General features: G+C 38.9%; 1 protein-coding gene across 1 annotated transcript in view; it reads left to right on the top strand.

The window, feature by feature from the left end:
* LOC101021979 (RAB40A like) overlaps positions 1-19,691 on the top strand; it is a 203,063-nt gene that overhangs the window by 146,034 nt on the left and 37,338 nt on the right. Inside the window, exons 8-10 of the mRNA XM_031660661.1 lie at positions 13,933-14,123; positions 17,135-17,218; positions 18,000-18,140. The gene's annotated coding sequence lies outside the window, so the exon portion shown is untranslated. The remainder of the gene's footprint in view (positions 1-13,932; positions 14,124-17,134; positions 17,219-17,999; positions 18,141-19,691) is intronic.

Here is a 19,691-nt window from a genome sequence, read left to right as displayed (position 1 = left end):
CACAATAATGGCTGGATTCTCTTTCTCCCTGTGCAACTCTTCATGCCTGTGTCTGAACTTATATTAAGGGTCTGAAGGAGGTTCGTTCTCAGGATCTGGGACGTAATGGGTACTGAAGCTTCTACTCAGGATTTGAAGGGCAGCTGTCCTCAGGAGACCCCTGGCACTTCCCTCCCTGGTAGGATATGATGCCTGATTCTAGTGAGTTCATAGATCTGAACAAAACCGTGTTGTGGAATAGCTCCTGTGAGGTTCACAACATAGTCCAGAAGATGAGAAACTACTTTTTGTAGTAACCTTGATTCCCATCTGAGAGATGCCTTACTTTATCATAAAGCAATGAATTGTTCACTTGAGGAGGGAACTTGATGTGTAACATGTATTTGCAACAAATTTACATACATTTTCTGCCTGTATGAATAGTTGTCAGTGATGCCCATGAATTTATCTGATGGATGTTGAACTATGCAGTTAGAAGGTTAGAAGATCTTCCTAGCAATTTGTGATTATAGTATGCATTCTTCCATGGTTTCTACATTTTTGTCTGTTCTATAATGAAATTTTCTAAGAAGCCAGAAATTAAGTGCTACCTAAAAATATCAAAATGTCAGGTACAAGAATTTAGCATTTTCAAAATTAATAATTGCAATGTAGTTTGCCCTATTATAATGATACCCAGCTATGTCCACTAAGATAACTAGATTGTTCTAAATACCATTATTATTTCCCAGGACATCACAATTTCAGTTCTTTAGTACCTGGCCTACCTACCCTTCCCCCTGTCTTGCTCCCAGGTAAACACAGCATGCCTGTCACTATACATTACTTTACATGTCCAGAAATATATTTAAATGGAATCATAGAGGTGGTTTCTTTTTTTTTTTTTTTTTGATCAACACCTGGGTTTTTTCATTCACTCTACTTATTTTTATATTTATCCATTTTATTACATTTATCCATTGATATACTTCATTTGATTGCTAAATGCTATTGCAGTATACAACCACACTAAACATTTTATCATCCATCCATTTGTCGATGGACATTTTGGCTGTTTCTCATTTGGGGCTCTTGTAAATAAAGCTGCTATGAACATTTGTGAATGTCTTTTTGTGAAAATATGCATTCTCTTTCAAGGGTCAATACTTAGGAGTTCAGTCCCTGGACCATGTGGTAGAGGTAAGATTAACATTGTAAGAAATGGCCAAACTGTTTTCAAAGTGGTTGTACCATTTTTCATTCCAACCAGCAGTGTTTCAGCTGGATATAAGCCCTTTTCTGGATATATCCTATTCTGGATATAAGCCCTTTACCAGATAAATGGTTTCCAAACATTTTCTCCCAAACAAGGACTTGTCAACAGTATCTTTGGAAGAGCAAAGTTTTTAACTATCAGGAAGTCTAATTTATTGATTTCTTCACTGGAAGCAGGGTTTCAGCTTCCAGAAAATTGCCGGTGATTGGTATGGTCAGTCTTTTAAATTTTGATCATTCTTCTGGAATGAAATAGTATCTCACTGTGCTTTTCGTTTTCTTTCCCTAATTATTAATGATGTTGAATATCTTTTCATGTGCTTATTTGACATCTGTATATTTTCTTTAGTGGAGTGTCTTTTCAACTCTTCTGTCCATTTATTTATTGGAGTGTCTGTTTTCTTCTTAAGGAGTTTTGTGAGATTTTCTGTATTCTGGATATAAGCCCTTTACCAGATAAATGGTTTCTATATATTTTCTCCCAAACAAGGGCTTGTCAACAGTATCTTTGGAAGAGCAAAGTTTTTAACTTTCAGGAAGTCTAATTTATTGATTTCTTCACCTACAGATTGTAGTTTTGTCTCACTCATGAAGTCTTTACCTTACCCAAAGTCAGAAGGATTTTCTGCTGTGTTTTCTGGTAGAAGTCTTATAGTTTTAGGTTTTATATGTATATCTGTGATCCACTTTAAGTTGAGTTTACCTTTGTGTATAGTATATTTGGATCACTGTTTGTATTTGTGAATATAGATGACCACTTCTCCCAGCACAATTTGTTGAAAAGACTATCTTTGCTCCACTGAATTGCCTTTGCATCTTTGTTTAAAAAAACCCCATTATCCATGTAGATTTGGTAGGTTTTGGATTCCTTATTCTGTTCCTTTGATCTGCTTTTCTACCTTGATGCCAACAGCATATTCTTGATTACTGTAGGTTTGTAAAGAGTCTTGAAGTCAGGTAGTGTTTGTTCTCTAACTTTGACCTTTTTTTCAAAGTTGTTTTTATCAGCTAGATCCATTAAATTTTCACATGAATTTTAGAATCAGCCTGTCAATTACCTTTTTAAAACTTTGGTAAAATTTTTTATTGAGTTTGCATTAAATTTATAGATCATATCGGGGAAAATTGATATCTTAACAATACTGAGTCTTCTGATCCACAAACACAGTATGTCCCCCATTTATTTAAGTCTCCTTTAATTTTCTCAGCAATGTTTTGTAATGTTCAGTGTGCAGGTGTTGTACAATTGTGGACAGATTTTTTATCCATAAATATTTCATACTTTTCGAAGCTACTATAAATGGCATTTTAAAATACAATCCCTAATTATTATATTTTCTTTGAACTATTATATTTTCTCAGCAGCCAAATAATGATAGCTCAAGGTTTTCTTTGGTTGAAAGCACGGGCCATTTTCTGATTGAAAAAGTATTTGAAAGATGTCTCACAGATATTCTACAGGAGTCATCTCCAGAAAAAGTAATCATTAAAAGAGCATAGTTCAGTAGCTTTCAACTTTATATGTATGCTTAAAATAAATCTGTTGAAATGCAAGGTTTGCTGTTTTTTGTTGGTGGTGGCGGTGGTTGTGGTGGTGGTGTATTTTTGTTTTTTGTTTTTTTGACAGCATCTTGCTTTGTTGCCCAGGCTAGAGTAAAGTGGTACAATCATAGCTCACGGCAGCCTTAACCTCCTGAGTTCAAGCAATCCTCCCCGCTCAGCCTGTTGAGAAGCTGGGACTCCAGGTGCACACCACCATACCTGACTAACTTATTGTTTACTTTGTAGAGACAGAGTCTCATGTTTCCCAGGCTGATGTCAAACTCCTGGGCACAAGTGACCCTCCCACCTCAGCCTCCCAAAATGTTGAGATTATAGGCATAAGCCACCATGCCTGCCAGGTTTTAATTTTTTACCTGGCCACCCACCCACTCAGTAAATCTACATCAATGAATTCCTGGGATCTGGGATGGTGAAAGAGATCAAGTATGTATGTATGTGGGTATGTATGTATTATGAATGTATATATCACTGAAGCTGCCAGGAATGTTTATTGTAAGGGATAGTTGAGGTTAATTACTGTGCATCGTGTGAGTCCTATTCAGTTCCAAGCATATATTAGGTATAAGATCAGGGTGGTCATTCATTTTTTTTCCCAGCTTTTTTGAGCAAGCATGGTTTCCATGATGACTCAGTGACCACTGTGGGATTTGCTGGTACAAACTGAGCATTTATGATTTTTACCTGAATCACTTACAACTATGAGAGTTGTCAAATGTTGCTTTTCTAATTCTGTTATTCCTTCATGAATTATTACTAAGCACTTGAGTGTAGAGATTTCTCCCTCCCTCCCTCCTTCCCTTCCTTCCCTTCCTTCCCTCCCCTCCCTCCCCTTCCCTCCCTTCCCTTGTTTCCCTCCCTTCCCTCCCCTCCCCTCCCTCCTCTCCCTCCCCCCTCCCTCCTTTCCCCCCCTCCCTCCCTCCCTCCCTTCCTTCCTTCCTTCCTTCCTTCCTTCCTTCCTTCCCTCTTTCCTTCCTTCCCTCCCTCCCTCCCTCCCTCCCTCCTTCCTTCCTTCCTTCCTTCCGTCCATCCTTCCTTCCTTCCTTCCGTCCTTCCTTCCTTCCGTCCTTCCTGTCTCTCTCTGTTGCCCAGGCTAGAGTGCAGTGGCTTGATCTTGGCTCACTGCAGTCTCAACCTCCCAGTCTCAAACGATCCTCTCACCTCAGCCTGCCAAGTACCTGGAACTACAGGTACATCCCACCACATCCAGTTAATTTTTTGTATTTTTAGTAGAGATGGGGGTTTCACTATGTTGCTCAGGCTGGTCTTGAATTCCTGGGCTCAAGAAATTCACGTGCCTTAGTCTCCCAAAGTCCTGGATTACAGGTATGAGCCATTGTGCTTGGCCTCATTATTTATTAATGTACTTATTCATGTTTTTATTTATATCAATATGACTGTGAGATTCCTATTTTTTTTCAAAGGGTTACACTCTGTTACTATCATTCTGTATTTTGATGCTCACATTTTTCCAGAATTGGCCAGTGGAAGGACCTTGAAGTTGGTTTCAGTGTCTGCTTGACACCTCCCTAGAATTCTTTGAGCATGTATTTTGCTCTCTGAGCCTGACTGTACCCCATCTGTGGAAAGGAAGTAATGATGCTCACCTCAGAGCACAGCTTTGAGGATTTGAAGAGAAAATGTCTGAAAATAACAACCTAAAGCTTGTGGCATCTTGTAGGCCATCAGCAGATGTTCTTCATTCTAACATTACCTCCTTCACTATGCCAGTGTGATATCTTGACATTAATGTAGTAGTGTGACTACTAGGATGAATACTTGGAAATGTAACAGAAAGCACAGAGAAGCCCACATTTCTATTATGTGTGAGCTTCAGTGTCACTGTTGTGTGTAGCAGGGGGTTGTAGGATGGAGCTGGGGAAGAGGAAAAGTATCATAGCACAGCTTCCAGATAGTGGGGACACGCCAGACATCATCATCCCATCCCCTGTGTTTCATGTGCTTTCCCATCCTCTTACTTTCCTCTCTATTCCATGTGCTTTCTTATCTTCTTAATCTCCCTTCTAATGCAACATCAGAGAAGGGTGTGGACTCTGCATCCCAGAACCAGGAGCTGATAGAGAAGAACCAAGTGCGATGTGGAGTCTGCTAGACAGGTTGCTGGAGCAAGAGTGAAAAGATCAGGGTTCCATCATTGGGACACTTTAGGTGAGTCACTACCCTTCCACCAGCCTCGCCCATACAGCAGGATAACAATTCCCAATCCTCCAGACTACTTGGAATACTCTAGAGTTTAAGGGTGATCCCATGTGAAAAAGCAATCAGTGGTCTTCGGTGAAATGGAAGAACCAGCGCACTTTCAAGTAATTACATTAACAGAGACACTTCAGATGTCCCAGAACTCTGCATGGAGGCATTAAATTAATTATACTTAAATATGAACTGTTTAGGTCTAGAATTTTTCCAAGTGTGCTCCATGGGCCACTTCATCAAATTCATCAGGGTTGCTTATTAAAATTGCAGATACTTGGGCCCATCCTAGATCTACAGAATCAAAACCAGGGAGGTGGGGTGAGAAGTGTCTACATTTTGAGTAATTTCTTTAGTTATTTCTGGTATTCATCAGTGTTTGAAAAGAGCTGCTGTGGATTGGCAACAAGGCCCATGAAAATTTGAATCCTTTGATGTCTAATTTCATTGTTGCTCCTGCTACTCAGTTTTAAATATCCGTGTGATCTCTGGTATGTCCAATATGTAACAATTCCTTCAATTCAGTAATACTTATTCAATGATTTACGTGTGAAGTGCTGGTCTAGGCACTGGGGAAACATCACAGAAAACAAGACAGGCAGGGTCCCAGGAGCTATCATTCTAGTCTGGAAAAACTGACTATAAGCAGGTAAATAAATCAGCAAGCATGTGATTTCATATGAGGATATACTCTTTGACGAAAATAAGCATAACTAAACAAAGTAGAGAAGGATCAATACAAGGATTATTATAGATAGGGTTGTCAGTGTACTCTTTCTCAGGAAGTGATACTTGACCTGAGTCTTGAATGATAGGAAGAAGCCAGGCATGGAGAGGCCATTTTGTCAGTGTCCCTATGTTGTGTGTGGACACCACTGATGCAGGAACAGAGGACAAGCTAGAGTGGCTGGAGCCTAGCAGACAGTATGCAATCTGGTGGGAGATGAAGTTGAAGGGTAGACAGGAACAACATGGTTTAGGCCCTGTAAGGAGTTTGGATAATTGTATTGTGAATGTCAAGATTAGAGTATGGGAGTGACATGGTCTGATTCTTGTTGTCAGAAGGTGACTCTGGCTGCTGTGTGGAGAATGGACTAGAAAGGAACAAGGTAGGGAGTGAGGATAACCATTGGGAGAATACTGAAGATGTGCAGGTAGAGGGGACCAGGGCTGCCACTGTGTGCAGAAGCCAGGGGTGGGGGCAGGGAGGGCGGTGTGGACCTCAACAGAGGGTATTTGGAGGTAGGGCAGGCAGGACTTGCAGTGCCTGTGTAGGTAGGGTATGGGGGATAAGGCAGAGTCAAGAAGGACCCCAGGTGTTTTTGTTCAGCAAAATGGAGAAACGATGGTGCTGTTTTCTGATATCAGTCCTTCCAAGTGCTTTTGAGGTAGTCTCAAGTTAATTAGTTAGGTCATCCAAATGTGGTTTAGAAGTGAAAGTTAGTAATTTAAAATATATATCAGTTGATAATTAAGATTCAATTGTAAGACTATAATGCTTTATTTAATTAACATGCAAACTATTAAACTTTTAAAACTTGAAAAATCTCAATATCAAATTCACATTTAATGAGCAGTTACTGTGTTCCTACTATGGGTCTAAGAGTTTGCATGTATTAACTCAAGTAATTCTCAAAGCAGCAACTCATGAGGTAGGGACAGTTGCTTGCCCCAGTTTACAGAAAACGAAATTAAAGTACAGAGTGGTTCTAGAGTGGTCCTTTTTTTTCTTTTTTTTTTTTTTTTTTTTTTTGAGGCAGAGTCTCGCTCTGTTGCCCAGGCTGGAGTGCGGTGGCGCGATCTCAGCTCACTGCAAGCTCCACCTCCCAGGTTCTCGCCATTCTCCTGCCTCAGCCTCCCAAGTAGCTGGGACCACAGGTGCCCACCACTATGCTCGGCTAATTTTTTGTATTTTTAGTAGAGACGGGGTTTCACTGTGTTAGCCAGGATGGTCTCGATCTCCTGACCTCGTGATCTGCCCGCCTCGGCCTCTCAAAGTGCTGGGATTACAGGCGTGAGCCACTGTGCCTGGCCCAGAGTGGTTCTTTCACTCTCCCAAGGTCACAGAGAGCCAGGTATCCCAATTTCTCTGTAGTATAATTTTTTAAATAATGGGATTCTTGGCTGTTTATCCTTGTAAAACCAAAACACAAAGCAGTATTTGTTTAAAAATGGTTTGTCTTCTTTGGTAGGTATTGCATAATCTCAGTTTACTGATGAGGCATTTGAGCAACTGTAAGGTGAAGCAAAGTATTCAAAGTCACATAGGTTATAGGAAGTAGGGCTTGTCCCTATTCCGTCTCCAGATCCTACACTCCTAACCAGTACAATTATGGAGAAGAAAAAGCCATGTCAGTTTTGACGTGGTTGAACCATGTCAGCCCATGGTGGTTCATGTATGTCTTTGGTTGGAAAGTATCTTTCAGTAGCTTTTGTGCCATATACCAAGATGGTATCTATTTAAGAAAATGTAAAAAGCTGATAACTGTGAAACCAAAAGAGAAATTATTTCAAAAATATATTAATCGTCATACTTAATATGCATTAGACAACTTGGCTATTCAAATAATTCCTTGGAATTCAAAGATGAATTATCTTCCTTTTTAGGAATTCAGAGTGCTTTTCCAGGTGGAAGTCACTTTATCTAGTGCTTTAGGTTTCTTTAGTTTGGAGACAGGCCTGGTCGGACCACCATTGATTGGTGATGCAGATAAGGTGTGATTTACTCACGGTCACCTAGAGTTTATAGATTAGAGCTGGCACTGAGCACAGGTATATCTCCCATCTCACACAGTTATCTGTTCTCAGACATGGTATTAGCATTTTTCTTATGTATAGTGAATCACTTTTCAAGGGTTCAGAGGATACATGCTTCTCTGAGGTTAACTTGCAGGTAATATAGGAAGACATAGAATACCTTCAAATAAATGGAAATGGGGTAATGATTTCCCTTTCCTTTACCAAAATCTATTGGGACATTAGCAGAAAAATGCCTGGAATCGTACAGCATGCAGTCTTTTGTGTCTATCTCCTTTCAATCAGCATAATGCGTGTGTGATTTCCATTATTCTTGTCTATAGTTGTAGATTATTCATTCTCATTGATGGATGGCATTGCATTATTTGGGTATTTCACAATATATGTATCCCTTTTGGAGATTTACATATTTTTCCAGTGTTTGACTTATGAATAATGGTGTTATGAATGATCTTTTTTTTATTTTATTTATTTTTTTTTTTATTATACTTTAAGTTCTAGGGTACCTGTGGATAACGTGCAGGTTTGTCACATATGTATACCTGTGCCATGTTGGCGTGCTGCACCCATCAACTTGTCAGCACCCATCAACTCATCATTTACATCAGGTATAACTCCCAATGCAATCCTTCCCCCCTCCCCCCTCCCCGTGATAGGCCCCGGTGTGTGATGTTCCCCTTCCCGAGTCCAAGTGATCTCATTGTTCAGTTCCCACCTATGAGTGAGAAGATGCGGTGTTTGGTTTTCTGTTCTTGCGATAGTTTGCTGAGAATGATGGTTTCCAGCTGCATCCATGTCCCTACAAAGGACACAAACTCATCCTTTTTTATGGCTGCATAGTATTCCATGGTGTATATGTGCCACAATGAATGATCTTATACATATGTTTGGATAGACATTTATTTTCATTTCTCTTGGGCATGTGCCAAGGACTGGCATTTCTGAGTCACAGGGTATGTATATGTTCAGCTCAGTGGACACTGTCAGTTTTTCAAAGTGGTTTTTCCAATCTGTATCCCCATCAACAGTGTAAGAGTTCCACTGCTCCACATCCTTGCCACACTTAGTGTTTTCCATCTTTTTTGTTTTTTTTTTTTTCTTTTGCTGGGTATGTAGCAGTATCTCATTGTGGTTTTAATATCAGTTTCTCCTTAATTTAGTTCTCTCAAGTTTTAAGTCTCTTTTAATCAAAGAAGGTCTGTACTCTTTTTAAAAACCTTATTTATTTGCTTAAGAAATTGGATTGTTGTCCTGTGGAGTTTGCATTCTGGATATTGCTGATTGTGTCCTTATTTTGTTGTTTATTAAGTTCATCTGGCCAGTCTTATGTCCTTTAAATTGGTAATGAGATTTAGAGGCTTGTTGAGATTCAAGTTTTTTGGCTTGAATATCTCAGGTGTGGTGGTGTTTATTCTTACAGTGTTACACTAGGAGGCTCATTGGATCTGGTTGTCTCTCCTGTGATGTTGAAATTAATCACTGGGTTCAGGTGTCATCAGCATGATCTGTTCTTTATAAAATTTCCCTATTCACCTTTACTTCATGTTTTTTGCAGTCTCTGAATATTCTTACCTGTATCTGCATTTCATTAAATGTTACAAAAAGGGTGACATTGTAATTCTGATTTCTTCTGCCTTCACCAGCTGGAATTCATGTATAAAGAAAACTTCCTCTGACCTATTAGATTATATTGAGATGTGGTACACACAGGGAAGGTAGGATGAATGTTTAGTTCTTTTGCAGTATTTCCACTTTTCAAAACAGTGACTTGTTTCCTTAGGAGTTTCCAAAGGTGAGCAGTGAGCTTGTTCTGTTTGTGTTTTGTTTTTTTGGATTCAGTCTGAGTACTCTTGGTTGCTCATTGCTACTGGGTTAGTCATTTTTTTTGTCCTCTCCAGTGTGTTTAACCAGGAAATGTGTATCCTTTGTAAGAGATACATGTCATCTGCTTTTATCCCGGGCTGCTCCTCTGTCCTATTGTAGGTAATCATTTTATTAGTTTTTGTTATTACCCTCATTCTAAAAAAAAAAAAAGCAAATATGTATATTATTTATTATATTACTTCCCCAGTAAAAATTTATCCAGAAATGAAAATGTTCTATATCTAAACTGTGCAACACAGTAGCCACTAGCTAGCTATGGTTATTGAGCATGTGAAACGTGATGAGTAAGACTAAGAAACTGAGTTTGTAATTTAAATTAAGTTGACATATGTCAGTAGTGGCTACTGTATTGGATACTGCTGCTCTATACTTTTTTTTTCCTTCTTCTTGCTTTTTATTTCACAATATGTCGTAGAGATTACTCATAGCAGTACAGAGAGGGAGTCCTCCTTGCTTTTTATACTTGCATAGTACTCTAGGGTGTAGTTGTACCTTAGATTATTTAGTTGGCCCTGTACTGGGCATCTGTCATATTACTAGTATTCTGTTAGGAATTTTCTACCATAAATAGCCTCGTGTATATGCCTTTTATCTTTTTGCAGTGTTTCTTTGGGATGGATTTTTAGAAGAGGGATTGCTGTTTCCAAGACTAAATACCAATGTATTTTTATAGATAGCATCAAACCCCACCACAGGGACTGTACCATTTAACATTACTTCTAGCAATGCATGAAAATGCCTATTTCCCCACAGAGGAAGAGGAATGCTGAGGGGTGGTGAACATCATGTGAGAAGTTCATGAAAGCCATCTCACTAAATCAGAAGAATTAGATATTTGGATAGGAGTCCTACTCCTGTGCTTGTCTTTGACAATTCAGTCTCTACTCTTTTCAGTCTTTTGTGGATCTGGGTCCACATCCCTCAGATGGGAGAGGCAGTCTTGCATAAAGCAGAAACTTCATGTCAGCTAGAAGACCAAATTGGAGGGACTTCTGTCCTAGGGAAAAGACAAGCACAAAACCAGAAATCCACAACTCTGATGTAGTGAAGGGCTAAAAGAGAAAGTAAACATGTAGTCCCTTACTCATGAGGAGAACCAAGGATGAAACCAACACAAGGGTGACCTTATCCTTTACTCTCTATCTGCAAACTGAATAGAAAGCTGCAAGAGTTTGTGTGTGTATAATTGTTGTGAAGAAGACTGAGATACAAGCAACATGCAGACACCCACACTGAAACATATAAACATACCATCAAATAGTTTTGAGCTACTTGTCTTATGTATAAAACAGTATACTGTGAACATGTTTCCAAAGCAATGAATATATGAGCATCATATTTGTAATTTCACAACTTTTTGTTTTCCACATTTTGTACAATAAAGTTTCTAAATTTAGAACACCAGAGAATTGCACATTTATAAAATAAAAGAATCCTCTATCTCTCTACAATGTGCACACACTGATTTACAAAATATAATTTTTAATGTACTATTTTCACACAGCATATGAACATGATTCTTAATGCATTTCTACACTATAATTTTGTGACTAGATCACAGATTTTTCTGATTTACAGAACAGAATCTTAATAACTTTGTCACATTATCAGTTAATTATTTTCATTGTTTAAGATTTATCAAATATAATCAAAATGTATATTACATATTAAAAATATTGTCCATCTGTCACATCTTCTCCTTCTCCATATACAAAGATAGTTTCTCTTAATTTATTAGTATCTACTCTTCAGATGTTTTTCTCTGCATGTAGTATACTAACTTACTTTTATTGACACACATACCTCTAAATCCATGTTAATCTGTCTATATAAATTATTTTACATAAATCCATGCACTACATTATAATTTATGACTTAACTGGTTGACTAAATATGATTCTGTTTCATATATTTTATTTGTTTTGGTGTGTTCCCAAGTGTTGGAATTTATATCATTTTTCTAAGATTTATATATTGTCTCGATATGATTGGCTTACTTCTCTTGTTCATGAATATTTCATATTTGTAGGATATAAAACATGATTGAATATGGGTTAGAAATAATTTCTCCCAAATTTTTTATTTCTTTTTGTTTTCTATTTTAGCTATGCAAATACAATTCTATACTTTATAATTTTTTACTATTTAAAAAGCACTTTAGCACATTGTTTTCGAAAGAACGACTCAACTAAATAATAATGCTTTAAGGCCAGGTGCAGTGGCTCACACCTGTAATCCCAGCACTTTGGGAGGCCGACATGGGTGGATCACTTGAGGTCAGGAGTTTGAGACCAGCCTGGCCAACATCAGGAAACCCCATCTCTACTAAAAATACAAAAAATTATCTGGACTTGGTGGTGCACGCCTGTAGTCCCAGCTACTCAGGAGGCTGAGGCAGGAGAATCGTTTGAACCCAGGAGGAGGAGGCTACAATAAGCCACTGCACTCCAGCCTGGGTGACAGAGCGAGACTCCATCTCTAAAAAAAAAAAAAAAATGCTTTAAGTTATATCAGATGTCAGCTGACGGGACAGAAGGGAAAAAACGTTTTGAATAATTCTAGGTTTAGAATCCTGGAACAATAGTTTATAAGGTAGTTTCCCTAGATCAAGTTATCAGTCTTTTCATTTGTGCTCCCTGATCCAATTAATGGGCATAATTATTTGTACTGGATAGAATTGTTGAAATCAAAATGAGATGAAATATAAAGTACCCTTTATATAGTAGTTGTGTACCTGTTAATAGACTACCATCCAGGTTCCCTTTCCAAAGGGCTATAGCTTGGTCTAGTTCAACCTCTCAGGGATCAGCCAGTCCATGTACGTACAGAAGATACTTTATCTTACATTTAGTGGTGTAACTTGCTTATTTAACTGTAGTGAGTAGAATTTTGTCCCCCTCAAAACATGTCCCAATCCTAATCCACCCAAACTTTATTTGGAAATAGGGTCTGTGTAGACATAATGAAGTGAAAGATCTCCCAGAAGGGAATATCCTGAATGTAGGTTGATGCCTAACTCCAATGACTGGTGTCTATATAAAAGAAAGCAGAGGGAGATTTGACACATGCAGGGAAGAAGGCCATGTGAAGACTGAGGCAGAGATTGAGTTATGCCACCTCAAACCAAATAAAGCAGGAGCCACAAGAAGCTGGAAGAGCTAAGAAAGGATTCTCCCCTAAAGGCTTTGGAGGCAATGCAGTCCTGCCTACACCTTGATTTTGTACTTCAGACTTTGGTTTTGTACATCTGAATCATGGGATAATAAATTTCTGTTGTTTAAATATGCAAAGTTTGTGATAATTTGTTATGGTGGCCCTAGGAAACTATTACATGTACAAACATCATACCCCAAATGTCGTTGATTATGAATAAACATTGGTTGATACCCTAATTTTTTTTCATGGCTACAGGGATACGAATACCAGTAAGGTATGTGAAAAGTATTTAAAAGTGCCAACATATCATAGGTACTATATGCTTTTAATGTGTTGGATCATTCAGTACCTAGAACACACTTATGAGTTAAATACTATTGCAAAATTCAGTTTTACAGATGGAAAACTAAGGGACAGAGAGTTTAAGGACTTTGCCTAAGACTGAACAGTTAGGGAGCGGGACAGCTTGGACTTATGTCCAGTGCATCATGCTCTAGAGCCTGGGAAACTGTGAAAGCTCTGTTGTTAGGTGAAAGAAGCAGTCTGCAATCATACATACTGTAGGAGCTCATTAAAAGTAATATGCCCTATGTTAGTGTATTTATATGAAACCTGGACCTAGTAAGAAATGGATGGATTATGACTTTGGAGAGAATGTTCATTGCAATCCCAGAGACAGAAGCCATAGGGCAGTAGGATGATGAGTGGGAAGTGAAAAATGTTAACAGAGCTTGTAGAAAACTCTTTTTGGTACTTTGAATATGAAGGAGAAGAAGGATAAGGGAGGGAGAGACAGAGACAGGGAGATCTGTATCCTGTAGCTGAATGGGTGACGAGGGGGGTCCAAGGAGAGATTTTTTTTAAATATTCAATTTCTTGAAACTTGACCAAGTTAAAAGCTAATGTGAAAAAAAGCTATCTCAGAATGAACCCTTGAAGTTGCCCACGTGTTTATTTCCCTTATGCTTTTATATCACATTAGAGCTCATGAGACACCTCCAATGGAATAGAATGGGTTTTGAGCTCAATACGTATTTAGTTATTACCTAATGAAAGAATAGACATTGTGTGTGAAGAAATGCTAGTAACTCTTGGATTTTTGTCTCTCAGGGAGGCAGCAGATGGCTGAAATTCTGACGCAATGTGGCTGGTTAATGCACGATCTGAAAACCCCTGCACTGGTGATTTTGGGACAGATCTAGAATATACCAATAAATATATTAACATACCAAGTAGTCCAGGAGCAGCCACTGGGCAAACACCATACCTTGCATCCCTGGTGCTGTCTCTGAGCTCAGCAGGTAAGTTCAAAGACATTCCTGTCTTCCCAGTGTGGGAACTAAATTTGGGTCATCTCAGAAGCATGATGTTAGACAGCTCTTAGGAGTTTCTGATAACACTCACGAAGTAGAGAAACTACTGTCTACAAAACTTTGAACTCAAGGCATATCACAGGAACATTTGCTTTCTTCAACTAGATGTCTGTATTCTCATAAGGGGGAGCAATGAGGAATGATTTTTCACAATGCCTGCCTTAGCACTGAGGCTCCGCCAGCCCCTAATGCTATGTCCCATTTAAAGGCCATTTAAGTCCCACCCCATGCCATATACTCTGAAGAGGTTTCCTCATGTACTCATCAGGCAGCTATGTAAGGATGGTATGGTCAGTCCCATTTAAAAGATGACTAAGCTCAGGCTCTTACCTAAGTCACCTCTTCAGGTAAGTGGCAGGATTTGAATGAAATTCCATCCCTCACCCTCCCTAGAGGACCCTGAGGAGCCTCCCTTTTAGAAGATGGGTTTCTGGGCTTGAGAAATGGTGAGATTCCACCCCCCTGCTATTGTGACCCCATGAGTCTTTACTCAACAACTTTTCTGGATGAAGATGACAGAGGTGAGATCCCATTCTTTGTGCCAACAGACCTGTGTGTAGGGACACATGAGTTGGCTGATTGATGCCTGAAGTGGTGAGTGGGCTCAGGCAGAAGCTCAAGAGTTGGCCTTGAGACAGGTGAGCGCATATATATGAGAGAGAGAGTTTATTAAGGTATTAACTTACACAGTCACAAGGTCCCACAATAGGCCATCTGCAAGCTGAGGAACAAGGAGAGTCAGTTCGAGTCCCAAAACTGAAGAACTTTGAGTCCAATGTTCGAGGGCAGGAAGCATCCAGCACGGGAGAAAGATGTAGGCTGGGAGGCTAGACCAGCCTCTCTTTTTCACATTTTTCTGCCTGCTTTATATTCACTGGAAGCTGATTAGATTGTGCCCACCAGATTAAGAGTGGATCTGCCTTTCCCAGCCCACTGACTCAAATGTTAATGTCTTTTGGAAGCACCCACACAGACACACCTGGGATTAATACTTTGTATCCTTCAGTCCAATCAAGTTGACACTCAGTGTTAACCATCACAACTCCTTTAGGCAAATGCACTCTATATTTAATCTCCTTTAATCTCAACAGCTATTCAAGTTACCTACAAGAATACCCACTGAATTATGTCCATTATTCAGATCAGGGTACTTTAGACAAGTTTCTGTACATCAGGGAAATATCTTTGTTGTGTCTCGATTAGCAGGTAATTCTGAATTATTCTAAAGTTTTCTCCAGTTTGTCTCTGTGCCTCCTGGGCTCGGAATGATCTAATTCTCCTTGGGCACTGCCATTACATGTTCCAAGGCAGTTTAACATTTTTTAAAAAAATTGTGATCCATGTGGTTTTAAGTCAGAAGATAATTTAAATTGAAAAATTCTAAATTTAAAAAACCTAAGAATAGCGTAAAAACTCTGGAAAAATCTGTGCAAACTAGAGCTGAGATACTGGGTTAGAATTCATGCTTTGCGAAGCACACTAACAAAGAACTTAGGCAAATAATTTCAGTGGAGAAGTCAAATAATTAGATACATTAACAATAAACACATGAACTATGCCAAAACCACAGAAACTAATAAGATGTAAATATAAATCCTGAGAAGAATAGTGGAAAAAATAGGTTGCAAAAGAAGATAAGGATGTGATTCAACCTTTGGAACAGTCTGTGTGTGTGTGTGTGTGTGTAGGTGAACATATTTGTGTGCATTTCACCTGTGGAGACACATTTCACAGTATGCACCATTCTATGGACAGCAGACACCTAGGGGTCAGGGGTTAGGAGCTGCTCCAGTGAGAGATACAGGTTAATTTCAATTCATATATGTGTTTTTATATATTGTTTTACATTTTATATTCAGGAAAAAGTATTTTGATAAAATATTAAAAACAATATGCTGTGAACATATTGACAAGAGTATGGTACACATATATTCCTTACTTTAGGCATTCATTTATTCAATTTCCTAGGGAAATAATGTAGATTTTTTTAAAATGAATTGACTCACACATGAGTGTGTGTGTATGTGTGTATGTTCTAGCTCCTCTAGCTCTACCACCTCAAATACAGTTCACAGTTGCAGCATTATCCCCAGTTCAGACTGACACTGTACTTCCAATCTCAAATTTAGATATCCCAGAAAACGTACTTTTTTATAACCCAGAAAAATGATGGATACAGAGGGATTTCTGTAGGTACGTCAAAAATTCCAGAAAACTGGCTGATCCCATTAATCAACCTCCCAACCTCCATCCCTCCCTTTCCCCTGCTGAACTCACCAGTCAACTCTCAGAGTTGCAATCCTGGCTCTGGCCACTAGGAGACATCACAGCCATCTTCACTTTTGTTCTTTTTTAAGGAAAAGGAGTACATCTAACAAAGAGTAACAGATGTTATAACATCGTTTGTTCACTGAAATACCAGTTCTGTTTGGAGTATTTGTGTGTATATTAAAACAGTTCCATTTGCTGTCGACCCCAAATCTACATCACATTCACTGATTCATCTCTTCCCTTCTCAGTGTAGGTTGAGGTTTCCACACTGTAGGAGGGTCCCTTCCAGACAGCAGGGCATTCATTCACTCTCCATCCACCCCTGTACAGGCTTCCTGGACCTTCTACCACCGCTTCCCACTCATCCCCTCTCCAGGACACTATAAGCACAGCCTCCCAGACCTGCCCTTTTTGCCCTCATCCTCTCTCAGTCACCTCTCACCCGCCCTGATGTGATCCATTAAGATTCTGTCTTCCAGCAACAGCCAAGGAGTGTTAGACCTACCTGGTGTTTCATCCTATGGATGCCCCACCATATATGTATTTGCAGTCTTCTTTTACACTTACCAGTTGTTCTTTTTTTTTTGACAGAATTAGAATGAATCATTCTGCACTTAGGCTCATAAGCTGTGGTTTAAGGGAATTGTTGTATTTTTTGCTCCTTGCAGACACGTCTTTGCAGAAGAGTTCTATAATGGTGGTACAATGGCGCCCCCCTCATGACAGAAGCTTGAACTACAGCTTGAACATCGGTAAGCAGGAAGGTGGGAGGGAGGGGCTGTGGCCCATGCATACCCTATAGAGCGTTCTGAAACTCTGGGTTGAAAAAGGAGGCATTCCAAGTTAAAGGGATACAGAAGTCCACTAGATGTTCCAGCCTCTTCATATGCTGAATAGAAAGCTGTATGTGGGAATAACAGAAAAATCATTTTAATTTCTATAGAGATGAAACATACTGTCTACATTGTTCAATACAATAGCTAATGGCAACTGTGGCGGTTGAACACCTGAAACGTGTTGAATGGAACTGAACTTTTAGTTTCATGTATGTTTAATCAACTTAAATGTAAATGGCCATATGTGGACAATGTCTACTATATTGGACAGCAGTGACTCAACACATTTTTCTGCACCTTTCTTCAGTTAACAATATATGCTGAAAATCATTACAAAAGAGTAGAAGAGGGAGTTCTCATTGCTTGTTTTACCTCCATAGAACTCTGGGATGTAGATGTACCTTAGATTATTCAATCAATTCCTTATTGATGGACATCTGTCTCATTTCTAGTCTTGTCCTGTTACAAATTGTTCTACCATGAATTGCCTTGTGTTTATGCCTTTTGTCTTTTTTAATTGTATCTTTGGGGGTACATTCTTAGAGATTGCTGGCCCTGGAAGAATACATCTGTGCTGCATAAAATAAAAGATTTGAAACGAGAGGATCTGGAAACATGGTGACAAGCAGTGAATGTTGGTTGTATCTCGTTATTCTTTTGATTCCATGTACTTTCTGATCTCCTATTTTCATCCTAGTGTGACATGGTGAATGAATTTATTGAGCCCCAGAAAGAAGGAATATTAAAGAAGAGCAAAGAATAATAGCTGGACAGAAGATGGGGGTCATTGAACCTGTATCCTAGTTGCCAGACCTGTAAAGTGACCACGGGACCTGGAGTGAGTCCTGTTCTTTTGTCGGCCTCTAGTCTACCACAGAAGGACATTTATTATAGGAACAGTGGTTAGCTGTGTGGGCTTTGGGGTGAGAAGGACTTGGATTTGAGTCTGGGAACTATCACTCGATGGTTGCATAATCTAGAGCAAATAATTTATCTATCATGTATCCTACAATTGCTGGCATTTTTATTATTGTTTATTTTGTTTTATTATTGCACCATTCATCCAAAGGGTGAATGATAGGAATCAGGATTACACTGTCAGGTATTGCAACGTTCCATGAAACTTTGCTTTTGTAACTGATGGAGTCTTTGACATACAGATTAAAGGATGTCTGTAGAAAGCTCATGAACAGACCCATATATATATATATATTACATTTAATATGCAATGTAGATATGGCATTTCCAATCAGGTGCATTGTTTGAAAATTGGGGTTGGGTCAGCTGGTTCATTAAAAGGCAAAGTTAGATTATATATCTTGTAATTTAATCAGAATGATTCATCCACATATTAGTACTTTGTATAAAAGTTCAAATAGAAGTAGAAATGAAAATAAAAACCCAGAATACCAAGCTCCATATATAGTATAACCATTATATAAAATGTAATGTATGTGTGTCCATTACATTTGCTTATATACATGTATAAAAAAACAAAGTAGCATGATGTAAATTTCAATAAGGATAGGAATACTGATGATAAAAGAAAAACTTCAGCCAAATTAAATTTAAAGGACTTTGAGCAATGAACAATTCGTGAATTGGGCAGCCCCTAGAATCACAGCAGATTCGTGGAGACTCTAGCACAGCCATATGGTGGAAAAAGATTTATAGACCAATAAAGGGAAATGATGTACAGAAATTGGAAGTGAGGTACAGAATGGCTGGATTGATTATAGCTTGGTGTTTGCCTTGTTTAAACCCAGTTTGAACACTCCGCAGTACACGAATGGTTGAAGTATGGCCGCTGGGATTGGCCAAGAGTTAGCTATTGTTACAGGCACATACTCCGAAGTTATGTTTTCAATTTTGCCTATTAAGCTAGGTTACAGTTCATCCACAAGGACTCAAATATAGAAGTACGGAGTCCTTCTCAGGTCATATTTAGTTTGCTTTAACACTGGGTATTAATAGTTTTTAAATTCTGCGCTTGACTCAATATTAACCTTTTGCAAAGACAAGTGTGGAATACATTTATGATAAAAATGTGGCTCCTAAAATATGTTACTTAAGAAATATTTCCGAAAAAAACATAGCCATAAAATTAACCCAGGTTAATCTTACACCTACTTTAGTTTTTCTCTAACCCCAGGTCCCATAGGCTCCCATCTGGCAGTGGGTTTATGCTTCCTCCTGAAGTCATATTCTTCACCAGAACACTCTTTTCACAGGGTCACAGTCTCTCCACACTTTGATTTATTTTCTCTCTGCACTCAGCCTGGGCAACAAAGCAAGACCCTGAAAAAAGAAAGAGAGGAAGGGAGGAAGGTAGGGAGGGAGGGGGAAAGAGAGAGAGAGAGGGAGGGACGGCGGGCTTTGCTGTCTCTTC

This window comes from Papio anubis, chromosome X (genome assembly GCF_008728515.1).
Source record: "Papio anubis isolate 15944 chromosome X, Panubis1.0, whole genome shotgun sequence".
NCBI lineage: Eukaryota > Metazoa > Chordata > Mammalia > Primates > Cercopithecidae > Papio > Papio anubis.
This window is presented reverse-complemented; position numbering and strand designations above follow the sequence as displayed.